Source organism: Equus asinus, chromosome 8 (genome assembly GCF_041296235.1).
Source record: "Equus asinus isolate D_3611 breed Donkey chromosome 8, EquAss-T2T_v2, whole genome shotgun sequence".
NCBI classification, from domain to species: domain Eukaryota; kingdom Metazoa; phylum Chordata; class Mammalia; order Perissodactyla; family Equidae; genus Equus; species Equus asinus.
The window spans coordinates 29,657,379-29,676,874 of NC_091797.1; the positions used below are offsets into that span (position 1 = coordinate 29,657,379).

The 19,496-nt window shown below is 53.0% G+C and overlaps 1 protein-coding gene across 4 annotated transcripts in view; it reads right to left on the reverse strand.

The window, feature by feature from the left end:
• The window catches only part of PACSIN1 (protein kinase C and casein kinase substrate in neurons 1), a 53,708-nt gene extending 39,432 nt beyond the window's left edge, over positions 1-14,276 (reverse strand). Inside the window, exon 1 of one of the 4 annotated variants that reach the window (XM_070515073.1) lies at positions 14,255-14,276. The gene's annotated coding sequence lies outside the window, so the exon portion shown is untranslated. The other 3 variants (XM_014846284.3, XM_044776493.2, XM_070515071.1) reach the window with 3 other exon arrangements.
• Positions 14,277-19,496: the final 5,220 nt, after the last annotated feature.

Genomic DNA, 19,496 nt, shown 5'->3' on the forward strand with positions numbered 1-19,496 from the left:
ACCTCAGCCAGGCGCGTGGCATTAGATACCCCACGCTTATACTTCCAGTCCCAACTCTGCCACTGAGCTCCAGCCTGTAACTCCGGTCACCCCCCGCCCCCAACGCCCCATCTGGATGTTGGACAGGTTGACACATCCCAGGGCAACTCCTGATTACTCCCAAGTCTGCTCCAACCCTGGTCTTCTGCATCTCAGAAAGTGACACCACTGTTCCTCTAAAGCTCAAACCAGATACCTGGATTCCTCCCCATCCCTCAGCCCACATCCCAGTGACGATCCCTTCCCTGTACCTGGAACCCAGCTACCCCGCACGCCCTCTGCAGAGACACATGGGTCCGCAGCCCCGCCATCATCTCACCTGGAGGACTGTCTAGTCTCTTGACAGGTCTCCCTGCTTCCACCCTTGCCCCCTACTGTCTGCCTGCCAGACAGTCATCTTTTTAAAACACAGAGTTTTGACGCATCACACTCTGCCGAAACCCTCGGTGACTCAGCATCTCACTGAGGACAGATCCTGGGCTTGCTGGCCTGCAGGCGGACATGGAGCCCAGTCTGTCTGCTTATCCTCACCTCCAACCACCTTCCTGCCCCAGGGCCTTTGTGTTCGCTGCTCCTGGTTTGGGAAGCTCTGCCCCGAGGTCCACAGGCTCGCTTCCTGCCTCGTTTAAGCATCTGATCAATGTCCCGGACCCCCACCCTATCTAAAACAGCCAGCCCACCCCGTCATTCTCTAGCCCCTCACTCCTGTTTTATTTTTCCTTTGTAACACTTCCACTCCCTGGTGTTATTTTTTTTTAATTAATAAATTTTCTTTTAGAGCAGTTTTAGGTTCACAGCAAAACTGAGCAGAAAATACAGAGAATTCCCACGTATCCCCCCACACACAGCTTCCCCTCCCATCAGCATCCCCATCAGAGTGGCACAGTGGTTACAACTGATAAACCCACACTGATGCATCATTATCAACCGAAGGCCACAGATTAGGGTTTCCTCTTGGGGCTGTACATTCTACGGATTTTGACAAATGTATAATTACATGTATCCACCACTTCAGTATCACACAAAATAGTTCCCTTGCCCTAAAAATCCCTCATGCTCCACCTCTGCATTCCTTACTCCCTCTCTCCCTCTCCCCAAACCCCTGACAACATGATCTTCTTACTGTCTCCATAGTTTTTCCTTTTCCAGAATGTCATATAGTTGGAATCACACAGGAAGTAACCTTGTCAGACTGGCTTCTTTCACTTTCTAATATGTCTTTAAGGCTCCTCCATGTCTTTCATGGCTTAATAGCTCATTTCTTTGGAGCGCTGAGTAATATTCCGGATGTACCACAGTTTGCTTATCCAGTCACCTATTGGACGTCTTGGTTGTCTCTAAGTTCTGGCTGTTAATTTCCTTGACATTCACGATACTCAATGGCAGGTTAAAGGCACTAATGAGTCCTGCAGTAAAAAAACTCTTTACCTTGAGTGAACCCAGTTTTTCCCAAATTTGACCATTGACAATGTATCCAAGTGCAACCTCCCACCTCCTGGGCCCCAGGAGCTCATCCTGGGAGGACAAGCTCTCTGGGCTGGGGGAGCCAATAGAGCTTCTCCTTGAAGGAAGAGGAGCTGAGAGCAACAAAGCAGAGTTGGGGGCACCGAGGTAAAGGGAATGGTTGAGTCTAGGGGTTTGGAGGATGCGGGTCAGGCTGGGTGAGGACCCCAAGAGGAGCAACAAGAACTAAACTGGGGCTCTGACTCTGGTGCCCCACAGCCACATGGCAGCTGGGTGCCCTTGGGCAGACCACCTCCCTCCTCTGCCTCTCAGAGCCCCTACTTCCCAGAACCTCTGAGGCCATGCGTGGGTCCTTAGGTTGGTTTCTAGAATTCAAAAGACCTAATAATGCCTCTAATACCCAGACTGAGTCTCTAAAGACCATTCCCATTAGATGGAGCCACAGGGAAAAGACAACCCATAGAAACAGGAAACAAGATTTGCAAATCCTATTTCTGATAAGGGTCTGGTATCTAGAATATATAATGAACTCTAAAAACTCAACACTAAAAAAGACAAATTACCCAATTAAAAAAATGGGCCAAGGATATGAAAAGACATCTCTCCAAAGATACGAATGGCCAAGGAGCACATAAAAAGATGCTCAGCATCATCAGTCATTAGAGAGTCATTGCATCACACCCACAATAAGATGTCACCTCGCACCCACTGGGATGGTCATGAGAAAAAGATGCAATAACAAGTGTTGGTGAGGATGAGGCGAAATTGGAACTTTCATCCATTGCTGGTGGGGATGGAAACTGGTGCAGCCTGGAAAAGAGTCCGGCAGTTCCTCCAAAGGTCAGTGTAGAGTTATCGTATGACCCAACAATGCCACTCCTAGGTATACATCCAAGAGAAATGAAGACACGTGTGCACACAAACTTGTATATAAATGCTCATGGAAGCATTATTCACAACAACTAAAAAGTGGAAACAACTCAAATGTCTGCCAATGGATAAATAAATAAAATGTGTATATTCATAAAATGGAATATTATTGTCATAAAAAAAGAATAGGCGCCGGCCCCGTGGCCTAGTGGTTGAGTTTGCGGGCTCCACTTCGGCGGCCCAGGGTTTCGCTGGTTTGAATCCTTGGCGTAGACATGGCACTGCTCATCAAACGACGCTGAGGCAGCGTCCCACATACCACAACTAGAAGGACCCACAACAAAGAATATACAACTATGTACCAGCGGGGCTTTGGGGAGAAAAAGGAAAAATAAAATCTTTAAAAAAAAAAAAAGAAGAAAATACTGATACATATTACAACATGGATGAACCTTGAAAACATGATGCTAAGTTAAAGAAGACCATATGTTGTATGAGTCCACTTATATGAAACATCCAGAATAGGCAACTTTATAGTGACAGAAGGTGGACTGATGGTTGCCAGGAGCTTGAGGGAGAGGGAATGGAGGGGTAACTGCTAACTGGCATGGGCTTTCTTCTTGGAAATGGGAATGTTCTGGAATTAGATAATGGTGATGGTTGCACAACTTTGTGAATGTGCTAAAAGCCTCTGAATTGTACATGTTAAAAGGTTGAAATTACGGTATATGAATTATATCTCCATTTTTTAATGTATATCTATAAAAGGATCCACAGCTCCTTGGAGAAAAGACTGATTGCAGCTCTGAGGAGCCTAGAACATCTTCATTTCAGAAAGCCGGGGCACTTTCAAAGGCCAGTGTGTTTGTATGAAAAGGACGCCAGAGCCAACTTGAAGAGGCTCCCACAGCCAAAGGTGGGAGAATTCGAGCATCACTGAGAACAATGAGGGTAAGGACCGAAACTCATCCAATTTATAAAAATCTATAATGATAATCACAATCTACAAACACCAAAAAGTCTGCTAATAACTAAACATCTGCAAGCATGGAGAGCCCTGGGAGCCCCACACACTGCTTGTCAATGTGGGAACCGGTCCCATGGCTTTGGAAAACAGGTTAGCATTCTCTAGTGAGTCTGAAGACACACGTCCCCCAGGAGCCAGCGGTTCCACTCCGAGGACACACCCTGCAGACCTGCACACGGATGTTTACCCAGAGACATGAGTAAGAACGTTCAGATCAGCATTTTCCACCACAGCCACAAATCAGAAGCGACCCCGCTGTCTGTAAACAGTAGACCGGACATGTAAATCGTGGTATATTCACAAACTGGAACGCTATGCAATGAAGAAAAATGAAAGGACTATGCTTCAAAGAACAGTCCAGATGTATGGTAAAAAGAAAATGTTAGTTGGGAAAAAAACAGACATAAAAGACTACATAAAATTCAAAAAGAGAACTTTTGGTTTTGCACACATACTTATCGTGGTAAAACCAAAAGCAAAAGCAGGGTGGGGAAAGGTCTGAGGGGGCCTTTGGAGCTGTGGCAATTCTCTGTTTTTGACCTAGATGGTGGCGACTTGCGTGTTGACTTCATATTAATTTGTTAAGATGTGTCACCTATTTTATAGGCTTTTATACTTTAAAAATGAGGGGAAAAACTACACTGGTCGCCTTCGGAGTTGCTAGAGCACCAACTCACTTCTCTAAAAATTGATAAAGGGAAAGAATCGAGCCTTTATACTACTGTAGGAATCATATTCCTGAACAACAAAGCAGGCGGAGAGGGGAAGTTCTTTATAGAAGTCTAACACAAACAAAATGATCAAATTAGAAAAATCACCATCTGGTGAGGATAAAAATGTGATGGAAATTGGACGTTAACTTGCAGTAAAGACGGGACGGTCACAGCTCTCGCGGTTCCCCATCTCTCCGGGCCCCTGTGGGCCACGCCTGATTTCCCCGCAGACACAGGGACTCCAGCCACCCGGCCAGGCCAGGAGCAGAGTAACCGCTCCACTGGCCTCGCCAACAGGGAGATGGCTGATTTGCATGTGCTTTGCATGCTCTTTTGTGTCCAAAATTTGCAAATATTCCCGGGGTTTTGCCAAGGGAGGGTACAGGCCCCTCCTCAGTGCAGTCCCTGGAGGAAGTCTCCAGGCCCCAGGTTTGGGACAGAGCCCCGGCCTCCGCTGCCCAGCTCAGCTGAGCAGTGGTTCAGGGCAGCCTCGGGGTGAGGTGGTGAGGGGGTCCTAGGGGGACCAGGGGTCTCAGGGATCTGGAGCTGTCGCAGGCTGGGACACCCGCCCTCATTCTACTGCCTCACAGACCCCCATCACCAAGTCAGTCTGGGGGGCCCTCCCCACGCTTACATTCCTCAGGCGGCACTGCTGTGACTTGGTGTCTCCCTGTCGGGCTTGTCTTGGCCCTGTGTCGGGGGTGATGAGGTGGGAAGGAAGCCGGCTGTGATTTGCCACCCCGCCCCCAGCCTCGTCCAGGGGCACCCAGGCCAAGCCAGCTTTGCAGCTTACAGGCCAGCTGGTGCGAGGCGGGAGGGGCCACCAATGCCCAGGCCAGCCAGGGCTGGCAAAAGGGCCCACGCAGCCAGTCAGGGCCAGGGACAAAGGGGCTTGGAAGAGGGGCAGAGGCAGGGATCCTGGGCCCCATAGGGTGGGGAGGTGCCCCACCTGGGGCAGGGCCAAGTAGGGCAGGTGAGATGGCAGCTGGTCATCCAACACTCAGGGAGCAGGCGGTGGTGGCAGCCTGGTGTCGGATGGAGCTGCTGATAGAGGTGACACCAGATAGCCTGTTGTGGGTGGGACCAGGGGAGGGGAGGCAGGCGTGGGGAGAGCCGTGTTCAGACGGCGTTTGAAGCCCAGCTCTATCACACATTCACCAGGGGTCCTTGGCCAGGAGCCTGAAGCCCCTCCCTGCAGCCTCAGCTCACCCATGGGAAAATGGGGTGCCCTGAAGGTGAAGGGAGCCAGCAACACAAGGAGCACAGTGCCCAGCACACATAGTAGGTCTCAACAGGCATCACAGGCTGTCATGATGGACTCGGGGGCTGCTGAGGGCTCGGCAGGGGTGAGCGGTGGGGGGACAGCTGAATGCCACACGGATCCACAGAAAAAGCGGCTTTCACCACTTCATACGGGCACACACACTCAATACGTGCTTGCTGCATGAATGCATGAGAGTAAAACTACGAACCAGCAGCCACTAAGACAATGTATCAACCAGTCAGAGGAGCCCAAGTAAACATCTGAGCTCAAATCCCACGTCTGCCCGCTTCGTGGCTGTGCAACCCCAGGCAAGTCACTTCCCCAGAACCTCAGCTTCCTCATCTATCAAACAGGAATAATGGTAATTAATAAATACCTTCCTCATAGGCCTATGGCAGGGCTCAAAATGGATGTAAAACTGGAGGTACCGTTGGTACCCCTTTATCAGATGGGGCACCCGTCCCCCAGGCGCTGTGGGTGCTGGCTGCTAACAGCTCACAGTTACCCCCTTCTCCTGAGAGTTTTCGTGGCTTCTAGGTGGGCTGCCTCACCTGGAGACGCCAAGGAGGGTATGCCCTCCCCCGGGAGGCAGCCAACAATGGCCTGACAGGGCTGCAAAGGCCCAGGCCCTTGCCCCAAGGAAGGACAACCCTGCGGACCTTGCTGCCCCTGCTCCTGCTGCCTGTGGGATCAGCCTAGAGCCAGACTTCAGCTGAACGCGTGTCTTCCCCAGCTCCTTTTGGCCCTACCAGGTGCCCTCACTCCCTTCCGTGAGCAGCCCTGGGATACATCACCTGCCCGGGATTCCCTGTCCTGGGTTCGGCTTCCAGGGAACCTGACCTAAGACAGGAAGTATTTTGTAAGCTATGAAGCACCATGCACAAGCATGGGGGCTGTTTTATTCTCCAGGAAACACTGAAAGGAGAAGAGCCGACAGGGTGCGATGCAGGTGGAAGAGGAGGTCTGCTCCGTGCCACGGGCAGGTAGAGGAGACAGACGAGAAGCCAACAAGACCGGAACATCAGGGATACGTAAGTGCTATGAGTGAAAATAAAGCAGGCTCAGGGGGTGGAGAACCACAGGGCCTATTTCAGATGAGGTGCTCCGGGAAGGCCTCTCTGAGGAGGTGATGTGGGCACAGATGTAAACATCATGAGCCATGCAGACTTCTACGGCCAGGCACAGAGAACAGCAGTGCAAAGGTCCTGAGGCAGGAGGATATTTGCTACGTCCAAGAAATGGCCAGGAACCCAGTGAGGATGGAGTGGCAGGAGATGAGATCAGCAGTATTGGGCAGCCAGATCATGCAGGGTCTTGTAGGCTGTTACAGGACTTTGTAAAGCACTTTGGGTTTTATACTGAGTAAGAGGGGGTCACTGAAGTTTTGAGCAGAGGAGGGAGGTGATCTGATTTAGGCTTTAAAAGGATCTCTTTAGCTGCTGGGGCAAGAGGGGGGCGGGGGACAGTGAGACCAGGCAGAGTCTGCTGCAATAATCCAGGAGAGCGACAGTGGCAGCTTAGAAAGGAGGGCAGCAGTGGAGGAGGTGAGAAAGGGTCAGATCTGGGCATCTTGAAGGTAGAGCCGGGAGGGTTTATTGATGCTTGAGGAGGGGTTGGAAGACAGAGGAATCCAACCACCAACTGACAGAGGGGACAGAGGCACACGGTAAACTGCACCATGGGGATGCAATCAACACAATCCAGACTGTGGGAAATTCTACGGGACAAATACCCTGGTTCCTTCAACGAACGAACTGCCAAGGACAGAGAAAAAGACAAAGGGGAAACTACGGATGGAAAGAGACGAAGACCTATCAGCCAATCACAATGTGTGGACACATTCGCATCTTGAGTCAGACTAACTGTAAAAAAATTTTAAAAAGGCATGTCTATGACAGCCAGAAATAGTGAATACTGAGTGGACATTTGACGATATAAAGGAATGGTTTCTTCTTAGGTGTAATAATGGCATTGTGATTATATTAGGAAAAGTCCTTATCCTTTAGAGATATACATTGATATATCTGTTCCTGCTCTGATTTTCTCCCCAGTCCCTACACCCACCTCACACATTCCAGCCTCTGCACCTTTGTCCCTGCTGTCATTTTGCCTGGAAGGCACCTTCCACCTCTGACTCTCCCATCCTTTCCTTCCAGGTCTATCTCCTGCAGAAGACTCCATCATCAACACCCCTGTCTTTGAGGCAGGGTGCCCCCGCCTCCACTCTCCAAGAGAAGCAATTGCCGCCACCCCCTAAGGAGAGGTGCTGTGGCACAGAGGCCAAGAGCACAGCCTCTGGATCCCCACTGCACGGGCGTAAATCCGGCCTCAGCCACTTACTTGCAGTGTGACCTCAGGCAAGTCATTCAACCTCAGTTTCCACATCTGTAAAAGGGGATAACCTCATAAGGTTACTGAGAAACGAAATGAGTTCATCAATAGTGATGAATAGAACAGTGCCTGGCACATGTGAGTGGCTCTCAGGGCCCCTCGGGCCACCGGCACTGTGGTTCAGGGCCTGCCTCTCTCTTTTGTGCCCCCTACAGGACACCCCAGTGCCACGCACACCATGGGTGTTCAACCACTGCTTCCCTGGATCCTTGGCTTCTGCGATGCTCCTTCTGCCCTCCTGGTACCGAGACTCAGCCCCTTTCCCATCCCAGTGGGTCTCACCCGTCCCTGGACTGGGAGGAGGAAGAAGAGGAGAAACAAGCCCATGAGGGGACTAGTTAGAAACCAGCCACAAAGAAAAACTCTTCAGGGCCCGCCCCATGGCTGAGTGGTTAAGTTCACACGCTCCGCTTCGGTGGCCCAGGGTTTCACTGGTTCAGATCCTGGGTGCGGACATGGCACTGCTCATCAGGCCATGCTGAGGCATCCCACATGCCACAACTAGAAGGACCCACAGCTAAAAATACAGAACTATGTACTGGGGGGCTTTGGGGAGAAGAAGAAGAAGAAAGAAAACGATTGGCAACAGATGCCAATCTTTAAAACAAACTCTTCAAAGTCAAGTGGCAGCATCGGATTCAAATTAAGGGGAATGCAATTTAAAAGTTCATTTTTTTTTAGATTTCTAAGAAAAATCCCAGGTATTTTCAAGTATAATTTTAACTATGTTTTTATGAGTCATGACGTTTGTTGTATAAAACGCAAACAGCACAGGATGCTGAACTAAAGAAGAAACATTCCCCATCTTGCCTGGTCCCCAGCCCCCGAGTGCCTGCCCTGGAGGTGAGCTCTAACAAGAATTGGGGACGCAGCCTTCTAAATGTTTACATGCAACATGAACACAGAGATGCATGTATATACTTTAAAAAGGGATCATACTAAACACACTGTTCTACAAAGTCACTTACTTTAACTTGCCAATATGTTCCAGCCATCTTTCCCCCTGTTAAGCTCCGCCCCGTTCTTTCCTCCCAGCATCTCCAGCACCTAAAACAGTGCCTGGCACACACAAGACAGTCAGTCGAGACTCACTGACCAAATGAAAGAATGAATGGCTGCCTAAAACCACATTGTCTGGAAAGGTCCTAATTATGTCACCGGCTCTCTGAGGGACATTAGCTTTGCCACAGTGACCGCCCCCACACAGCTCTCTGTGCACCCTGCTAAGAGGGTACCTGTGGGAGAAGCCCCTGGATGTGGAAGTGCTGGGTCAAAACTTTGATCCCTACTGCCAGAGAGGTAGGTGCCCGCCTATCCTCCGGGCTGAGGGCAGAGTCTCTGCCACGTAGGAGCTTTATTACGACGGCGACTTTTATTTAAGGATTAACCTTATTTAGTGACTCCACCCTTGATCATCAAAGCTCCTTTTGTCCCTCCTGAATAAATGAGAGGATGTACATTTTATTATTTCTGAGCAGCACCAGGAAACCCAAATCCACCAACGGGGAGCTCCTCTCTAGACAGTGAACAGAAACAGCTTACAGGCGCAAAAGCTGAAACATCTCATTGATTTATAAAAATGGACACATTAATTTTTTTTATATTGTCAACTTCAAACAAGTACTCATTGATCCCTCCCCTGATACAAAAGAAGAGAAAATTAGGACCTCCACATTTTCTCCCTCCCTCCCTCACCCCATCCTCATCCCAGTCCAGAGTGGCCAGATTTAGCAAATAACAATACAGGATACCTAGTTAAACTTGACTTTCAGATAGACAACAAGTAAAAATTTCAGTACAAGTATGTCCCATGCAATATTTGAGACATACTTATACTAAAAAAAAAAAAAAACCAACTGTTGTTTATCTGAAACTCAAATTGAACTGGGTATCCTGTATTTTATCTGGCAAGCCTACTGCAGCCTCCATCCAGCATTTTAACATCGAGTTAGCAAGGCCTCCTCTGCCCTCCCGGTCTTCAGGCATCCTGCTGCCCCTCCCACTCCAGCTCACATCCCCAGAAGCATCGCCCCCGACCCACAGGCACCCTCCCCACCCAGAGGCAGCCCCACCCAGAGGCAGCCCCACCAACTTCCCCGGCATTAGAGCTCCTGTCCCCCCAGAGCCAGCGGGGCCGGGTTCCTGCTGGTCTTCTCCCTTCAGCCCGTCTCCCAGGTTGCTTCCCACCCGTCCTTTCACAGGGTGAACACCGTCTACTGCCCTAGCTGCTGGGGGTGCTGTCAGCACATGACCCTCAGCTGACAGCCCCTTCAGGGACTGCTGCCACGGAGCCACCTGCCCAAGGCCACGCCCCAGGCCACACCCCGTGCCAGATGGACGCTGCGGTCTAAAGCCCTGACCATTTCAAGCAAACTTGGCTCTAAAGGGCCACTCCAGCCCCAGAGCCCCCTGGGGATCCCCGAGGTTGCCTGGTGGGCCTGCATCAGAGCCCCCCTTCTCCCTCCAGCCATCCTGCTTCCCTCCCCTGCTGTCCACAAGCGAGGCTGGGGAACCACTCCCTGTCCGCCTGCTAATCGCCACGTCCACTTCCTGCGACCCTGACCTGCCCCACCTGTCCCCAGTCCCCACCTTCCCACTCCAGTCCACCAGCCCCTGGCTGAAAACCAGCCACAAAGTGCCCACAGCAGGCGGGTCTAGCGCCGGCTAATGGGTTTTCCTCATTCGGCTTTCCAGTACTCTCCAAATCTTCCACAACAAGCACATATTACTTTGGTAATGAGAAAAAATAATAAAAGCTTTTTTTTCTTTAAGAAAAATGTAAAACCAAACCAAGCGGCCCTCCTCCACCTGGCATACCCACTCCTCCCCCATCCCTCCCACCTGCTGCCCCAGGGAGGACTCCCCCAAATCAGCAAACCGCCGAGGCGCTCTCCCCATCCCGCCACGCCTGCAGGCAGTTTCACTTCTCCAGTGAAGACTTTCTGCCACCAGCTTGTGCCGGCTGGGGGGCCATATGCAAATCTATGAACGGCTTCCCCATCTCCTGCGGGAGAAGAAAAACGCTACATATGTCCTCAGACGGGTGAGGAGAGAAAGGTATATGAAGGGACCAATATGCATTCACTTATTCTGCAAGGACCAGCCAGGGCTCCTCGGTGCCAGGCACTGGGGACACTGGGAACAGGACAGACCCTGCGCCTGCGGACTTCACGGCCTAGTGGGGGGTGGGCAACAATCAAAAGCCCCCAAAGATACTGTGTGCGGGGAGGTGGGCAGGGTGTGGGGAGGGAGAGTGCATGGTCGGGGCTCCCAGCCCAAGCCTGAAGCTTCTGGGAGGAAGGGAAGTCTCAGCGAGCCCTGAGGGTGAGCAGGAATGGGTAGGGAATTGGAGAGAGTGTTCTAGGCGGGGGAACAGCCTATGCAAAGGCCAGCAGGTGACAGAAGCATGACTTATTTGAGGAACTGAAAGCAGTTCAGAGCAGCTGGAGGGCAGAGGGAGGGGGAGAAGGGGGAGGAAGCCCAGCCTTGGGGAAGGCAGCAAGGACACATTAGAAAAACTGCACTTTGTCCTCAGGGCAATGGGGAGCCAGTGATGGACATAGAGCAGGAGACGGACGGACTCAGATGTGCATCTTACAAAGATCACTCTGCTCTGCAAGGAGCCCCCCTGATATGGGTGTTATTATTCTGAGCATCCACAACAGTCACACTCACACTTAACCAAGCACATACTACCATGCACAGACGTGAGCACGGAGTTCCTGAAGCCTCTATCTCCACGGAGACAGCAAGCCCCCAGCAGCCAGGCCCACAGCCCTCTTGCTCTTGCAGTAGGGAATACAGGGCAGGAGCGTGGACTCTGGAGCTGGGTTCAAATCCTAGCTCCTCCACTTCCAAACTGTGCAGGCTTGGACAGATGCCCTCTCTGTGCCTCGGTCTCCTCATTTGTAATAATAGTACCTACCCCTCTGGGCTACTGTGAGGATCAAACGACTTCATACAGGAAAAACTGTCGGAACAGGACCTGGCACGTGACAGCTGCTGCGGACTGTCACTTTGTACTGTTAGGACTGCTCCTCCCCTCAAGGCCCAGGGCTGACCACTTGCAGGGACTAACTAAGGCCTCCCCCACTCGTCCCCTCCTCCACCCGAAGCACCTCTCCCTTATCCCTGACTCAGTCCTCTACTAGGGGCCATGACAGAGCCAGAGAGGAGGGACCTCTGGGTTCTAGGACAACCAGACGCTCTGACCCGGGTCTGGGGCTCGGCCGCAGCTCCCTCAAGCCCAGTGGAGAGAGCGCTGGACTTGGAGCCAGGAAGAGAGGGCTGCCTCGCTCTGCTGCTGTCCCTCTCTGGGCCTCTCCCCCTCTGTAAGATGAGGACAAGAACCTCTTGCAGATGTCTTCTCAGCATGAGCTCTGCAAAGGTCCACAGACGCCAGCACCCTTGGTGGCAGCCTCTTCTGGCCTGGGTTTGCACTTCCACATGACGGAGTCAAGAGCTTTGCTCAGAACTCGCTGTAAGGACCTCTGAGGCTGAGCATGGCCTGGCTTGGGGCTTTTCCAGACTCCCTGATGCTCAACGGGACTTTCCCAAGGGCTGGGACAGAGACAGAGACCCCTAGTCTAAGCTGAGCACCCCAGGAAGAAAGTGCCAACCCAGGGGCCTGAGGAATGCCAGACCTTCACCCGGGGCCTTCCACCAAGCCTGGACCAGGCCAGGGCACTCAGACCAGGGGCCCAAAAAGACCCTCTGGACTGCGGCGTTTATCTCCAAATGCCACAGCTGCCTGTCAGTTCCAGGTCCAGGAAGGGCCTCAATGGGACTGTTTCTGGAGGCTCTTTGGTCCTGGGGTATGAAAGAAAAGCCCAAGATGGGGCCCACCCCTGTTCCTTCAGGTTGCCAGCTATTTCCCAGAGTTCAAGTTCATCCACTCACTCCTTCGACAAACATTTACTTGGTGCTAGACCCTGCTTAGGTGCAGGGTTGATGACAGAGACGAATCAGACAGATTCCTATCCTGAGGGCACTTCTGGTCTAGAGGGCGACAGACAAGACATGAATAACCGAACCACAAGGCAGACTAGGGCGCAGAAGGCAAGGACCTCACCTGGGGTGTCAGGGAAGCTGCCCAGAGGGGCTGGCTTGTGAGTGGTGATGTGGACATGTGAGGTAGGGGAGGGCTAGAACCTCCAAAACCACTGACAGACAGTTCTGTCTGCACCCCGCTGTGCCAGAGCCAGGGCAATGTGGGTCATGTATGGTTGTGCCCAGAGAAAAGCGGCCACATGTGTCACTGCACGTGGGATGCAGAACAGGGTGGGGGGTGGGAGGAGCGGGGGCTTGAAGCTGGGTCTGGCCAAGCCCTGGGGTTTGCCACCTTGTCACTCACACTCTGACGACCTTTTAATCTTTTCACAGAAATACGGGGGAGAGAGAGTTCCAACAGGCAGCAAGGGGCCTAGGGGGTGGGGAGGAGGGCAGTGCCAGACAGACCATGGCTTCTGCTGTATCTGAGGGCCATGCAGGGTCGCCCCCTTCTCCTCTCCCCCCTCCCATCCCAGCCGTGGGGGAAGGGGTAGAGAGACAGAAGAAAATTGGAAACCAGACAGGGCACAGGGTGCACTAGCTGCTGGGTTTCTCCCCAGCCCACTCTGATCCGTAAATAGCTTGCGCACCCAGCTGGCACCAGCCCACCCACCCTGCTGGTACCTGAACGCCCCATGCTAGAGACTCGGACCCCAGGTCCCGGGTCCCAGCTTCCCAAGGAAGCTATTTCCTGCGTTTTCCCAAGGGTAAAGGCCCCTGCCGCCAGCTCCCTCTCCCCAGGGGCATCCTCGCACTGCCTGGCTGATGCCCGAGAACCCCGGCGCTTGCCAAGCACCCCGGGCCGCGCGCTCACCTCTCTCCAGGTAACTGCTCAATCCTCCCCGCGCTCCGGCCGGGAAGATGCCCGTCTCCGTGCCCGCAGCAAACACGCACTGCCTAACTGGACCCCTTCCTCCCCACCTTCCATCCAAGGGCCAGATCCCCTACCTGGGGGCAGGAGCGCCCGGCACCATCGGCGGCGCCGCGGGGCAAAGCGAGGCGTCTGGGGCCCGGCCTCAAGCCCAGAAGACTTCCCCGGGGAAGAGGAGGTTGTGCTGCCGCGGCAGCCACCGCGTCTCTCCGGATCTCGCCGGGGCTGCGGGAAGGAGGAAGGTCAGAGCCGAGGAGGGGGAGAGGATGAGGGAGGAGGCGTGCACAGATGCGCGCAGATTAGAGAGGCATTTTTAGCGAGCCAATGGCAGCCGGCGGCGCGGTGGCTGCGCAGGTGGAAGCGCCGCGGCTGCAGAGGAGGCAGCGACCGGCTGAGCAGCGCCGGCGGGGGACGCGCCCTGCTCCGGGGGTGCTCCCGGCCGGGCAGAGAGGCTCCGCGGCGGGCCGGTGCGGGGGTCCCCTCCCTGGCGCCCTCTCCCAGCCCTCCCGCAGGCGCGCTGCGTACCCGCGGGTGTCGCTCCCCTCCCCTCTCTGCCCTTTCCCCACCTTCTGGGACATCCTCCGGCCTTGCCTGTCTGTCGATCGCATTCTGGCCTCTCCTAATCCTGCTTCTTCGGGTCCGTGCGGGCGCCTGTGCGGTGGTCTGTTAGGTGTGAGTGTGAGCGTGCTCCGGAGTGACGCCCCCTCTCCACCGCCACCCCGCCCAGCCCCCCGCCCCCATAAGCTTCATCCAGAAATGCCCGATTGACACCATCGGCAGTCAGTAACCCTGCTGCCCTAGTTCCAGCGGCACCTGCTGTCACTAAGACTCTAAGCCATCTCCCTGGGGCTCTCTGGGGGGCTTGCTGTGACTCCCACCCGCCTTCACTCTTCCCGCCTTGAACCCTGAGCGCTGCCGGGAGCCTGGACCCTGCAGGGGGTACTGGAGCAGTCTCTTCACTGCAGAGACGTGCCAGGAGCTGAGGATTTGTTCAACATGCATCTACTGAGAGCCTACTATGTGCTGGTGATGGGGAGGGGCTGGGCTACAGCAGAGTACAAAACAGATCAACTCTCTGCCCACAGCTAGTTCACGGTGAGGGAGACAGACCTTAAATATAATAACTAGTACAGAGAGTATATTTTAAAGTGGTATGCACAGAGTAGGAAAACGAAGGTAGAGAAAGGGAAAGAAAGTGAGGGTGTATCGCTTCTCGGCCTTTTGGCTAAGACCAAGTGTGAAAGTGAGGGTGGTCAGGTCAAGGTTAGGTCCCAGCCATTTGTGGGGAGTGAGGGTGGCTGAATTTGATGGTAAGCCCTTCAGGAAGACATGCAGACTTGGCCACAGACCTCACCACTCCCTATCGTTTGCACCTGGATTGGTCACATGTTTCTATTTCCTGCCCTCCCTCTCCATCTCCCCCTCCCCCGCACCACTGCACTGAAATTCATGACCCCAGTGACCCAGGCGAATGCCCAAGTGCAACATTTATTCACTCAATAAGCATTCTCTGGGCAGTGACTGCATCTTAGGTGTAGGAGCCCAGAGGAACTCAACATCTAGTTGGGGAGGCCAGATGGCAGTACCTACCTGAAGGATGAACAGGACAGCCAAGTGAGTGGACAGTGTTCTGGAGAAGGTCAGAGGGCTCTGGGTTAGGGTCATCCAGGAAAGCTTCCTGGAGGAGGCAGCATTCCAATGGGGATGCTGAACCATAGCTGGGATTCTGATGAGCCAGATGGTGCAGGAGGCAGGGAAGGATTACTGGGAGAGACCAGGAACGCCAGGGGACATTTGGCAGGTGGCTGGCACTGGGCTCCTGGAGCATTTCTGGACACCCTTCTTGTAAGGCATATGCTGGTGTCTGGAGCTGACAAAGTCCCCCACCCCACCCCCTAGAAGTTCCTGGTACCAGCTGCCCTCACCTCAACCTGGAATTTCGCGTTACCCCACAAGGAGGTGTGATGGGCATGTGGGAGGAAAAACATGGACTTCACCCAGTTGCTTGTTTGCTGGGTAAGAATAGGCATGTTACTTAACCCCTCTGAGGTTCAGCCTGCTCATCTTAATAATTGTGTGACTAGTTACTTAATTGATCCACGCCTTGGTTCCCTCTGGAAAAGGAACAGCAACAGCACCCACTTCTCAGGCTGTGTGAGTGTTACACAGACAACCCAGGCGAGCTGCTTGGCACCTAAGTGCCCAGTTCATTTTGTTGTATTTATTGTGATGATAATTACACTTGCCTCTTAGGGTTCTTGGAATTAGACAAAGGATGTGAGGCCCCTAGCATAGTGCCTGGAACCCAATAGGTATGCAATAAATAGTATCTATTATGATCATTAACTACATGCACCCCCTAATCGCTCCCCTTCTGGTCTACCACAGTGCTGTGAAATTCCCGTTAGACAGAATTTTCATCATGTAAGGAGGCGAATTCCCCAAGAGGATCTTGAAGTGCAATCTAGGGTGGATAGACTCAAATGTCTGCCCCCGCCGCCCACAGTACATTCGCCCGGCTCCGTGTGTCATCAGGGGCTTTGATGCAGGTGGATTGGAGCCCAGGACTGGTAAGTTTTGAAAAGGCAGTGACGTCCAGAGCACAGGACGCTGACTGACAGAGGACGCTCAGGGTCCCCTGGCAGCCAGGCATTGGTGGAGAAGGATGGCTGGAGTGGGAAGGGTACAGGCGTTCACAGGGGATGGGGTCATAATGAGGAGGGCCGAGAGAGGCTGGAGGTTCAGAGAAGCTGGCACCATTTGGGGCAGTTGTGGGGAGGGTAATGGAGGGGCAGACCTGCCGAGGCAGATGCTGGGGAGGGGGTAGGGTGGAGGGGAGATCGGGTGAGGGAGCAGACAAGCTGGGCTTGCTCCATTTGAAGTTGAGGTCTGCCTGGCATTGAATTAAGACCTTAGCAGCCCCAAGCCCTGAAAAAAATGAGAGTGGAAAACACACACACACACACACACACGCCCTCATATCCCTGGCCACGTGTAATCCAGAAAACTTATTTTGGAAATTGACACAGAACTTCCATGCTTCCTAAAATTGAACTAGCTTCCTTCCAGATTTTCTGATTGCAAAACTCATGTCCATCAAAACTAAATTGCCCCCTTATGGTTTGTGCCCCTGTCCAGAGAATAAGACCTTCTCCCATTTGTACAGCACTTTTCGCTTTTCGCATCTCTCATCTCCCCACAGTTCTCTTTTCTCAGTCCCATTGAACTCTGACCCCTCTGGGATTCCACGGGACTTTCCTTCCCACGGAGAGTCCCAGGCCCTCCTTCTATGGGAAGACTCCTCTGCTGAACTCTCTGTGCCACACAGAGCAATGAGGCAGTCCCAGCCCTTGCCAGGGGAGTGTCAGATGCAGGCAGGATGGAAAGGACGTGTAGACAGAGGACGAACCAGCACTGGACAAGCGTGTGAAATCAATCCGTCAATGATCGGAAAGCGGATTGGTGATCAATCTCGCCTGGTTAGCCTGGAAGAGGGAGGGAGGTGGGGACACTTTGGATTCCCTTTCGCTCCATCAACATGGAAGGCTTCAAGGAGGAGGTGAGGAAGCGTTTCTCTATTCTCACCACATCTCTGGTTGGAAAGGAAGGGCAGGGAGTGTGTGCCGATTTTGGCAGAGCAGGACTCTGAAGCCCAGAGAGGAAAAGCGGCTTGTTCAAGGTCACACAGCCCATCAGTGACAGAGCTGGGCTAAAAACAGATCTCCCGACTTCTGGTCAGGTGCTGTGGTCACCAGACGCCTCTGCCTCCCCCGCAAACCTGCACGGAGGTGGAGAAGGAGGAGCGGGAAAGCGATTGGCCCAGTGGCCCGGTGGTGTTTTATTTTCCGAGCTGCCTCCCAGCAGCATGCACGGAGGTAAACAGGACACCCCCAAGGGACAGAAGGACTTTAAAAACAGCCTCGCGGCCCCTTCTACCCTTTCCCCCTTCGCTTCCCACCAGCTGGCTTCACACTTGCAAGTTGGTTTCCGACACCAGCATGGTGGACAGAGGCCATGGCCTGAATCCAGGGACCAGGGTGTTGGGAAGCTTTCTCTGTCCATGACTTGTGCCAAGGGGGTTAAACACGCCCTGAGGACATACCATCCTGACAAGGCCCTCAGTCTTGGGAGGTGCCCAGAGTTAGGACCCAGACTATGCTTGAGAGGCGGTTCACCCCAGGACATACACAGACCATGGCAAAGTCAGAGCACTCTTCCTGGACCCAGCACTTTCTAAGCACTTTACTCATATAAGCTATGGGGATAGGTGCAATTACTACCCGTATTTCAGACAGGCCCAGAGAGGTTAAGCGACTTGCTCAAGGTCACACAGCTGGTAAGCAGTGGCACTGGAATTCAGACCCAAGCAGTCTGGGTCCAAAAACCATGCTCTTAATCATTCAGCTAGGAAAGAAGCAAATATTTATAAAGTCTTACTGTGCACAGGAGGATTCTACATCATCTCATTTAGTATTATTACCCCCATTTTGCAGATGAGGAAACCGAGGCTCAGTGGGTCCTTTGCTGAGTCTTCTCAAAATACAAAAAGAGGACATTTGAGACTGTCCTTAGGGTGTCTGCTCTGGAAAGGCCTCAGTGGCCTGGACACCATCGCCACCTGGTGGCGTTGTACCTTAAGTGCAGGCAGAAACCCAAGCAGATGCTGGGTGTCGAGTTCAACAGCCAGCCCAAGGATCCCGGGAGTCAGCGCAGCCCTGGGTCTGGATCCCGAGTCTCCTGAATTGTAGGCTGAGTTCCTCTCCTATCCTGAGCTCGGTTTCAGCATCTACTTTCAGCACCCAAAGGAGACAGCAAGCTTCATGCAAAGGCGCTGCTGTGTGGCCCGCTCTGCACGGGGCCCCCTCCAGCCCCCGGGCTCTGCTTTGCTGCTTTTCAGCCTGGGAGCCTGAGGTCTTGCTTCCAACTGGTTCTTCATGGTGCAGCCGAGTGTTAGGCCTACAAGGGGCAAACAACGACACTGGCAGCTTCACCTGCTCCCCACCCTCACCCTCCGGCCGCCAGGCCCCTTCACGCCAGCTCCCCCGCCCCAGAGGCAAGAGGCCACGCCAAGATGAGATGGGAAGACGTCATGGGGTATAAGGCCAGGAGACTGCCATCTGATCCTGGTGCTGCCACCAGCTCATCGCGTGGCCCAGGGTGGGACACGTTGCCTCTCAGACCTCGGTTTCCTCATCAACACAAAGGGGATGGGTCACAACCTAGTGTGTTGGAGCCAAAGACCGCAAACCACCCAAGTGTCCCCCACAGGACAGTTACTACACACGTCACAGCACAGCCCTGCAGTGGGATATCGCGCAGCTGATAAACAAGAATGAGGCCACTCCTAATGTTCTGAGATAAAACAATCACCAAATATCTACTTTAAGGGAAAAAAGCAAGGTGCAAAGCTGTCGGTATCATCACTACCACACGTATATATTTTTAAAAAGTGATGGTGGGAGAATATGCAACCCTGTTTGTCTGTAAATGCAGAGGGCACTTCCGGCAGGGCACAGGACCTGGAAAGAGTGTCGTCTCGCAGGAGGAGACGCAGGTGGCTGGATACGGGATGCGGAGACTCCGCTCTATGGACACTCGTATGTATTTCTTCTTGATGTTTGAACCATGTTAATGTATCACCTACTCAAAAAATTAAATTATGAATTTTAAAGATAAAGATAAATGCACACTAAGATACTATCTTACACCTGGTAAAATGGCTATAATCACTAAGACTGAAAATAACAAACGTTGGAGAGGGTGTGGAGAGAAGGGAACCCTCATACACTGCTGGTGGGAATGCAAGCT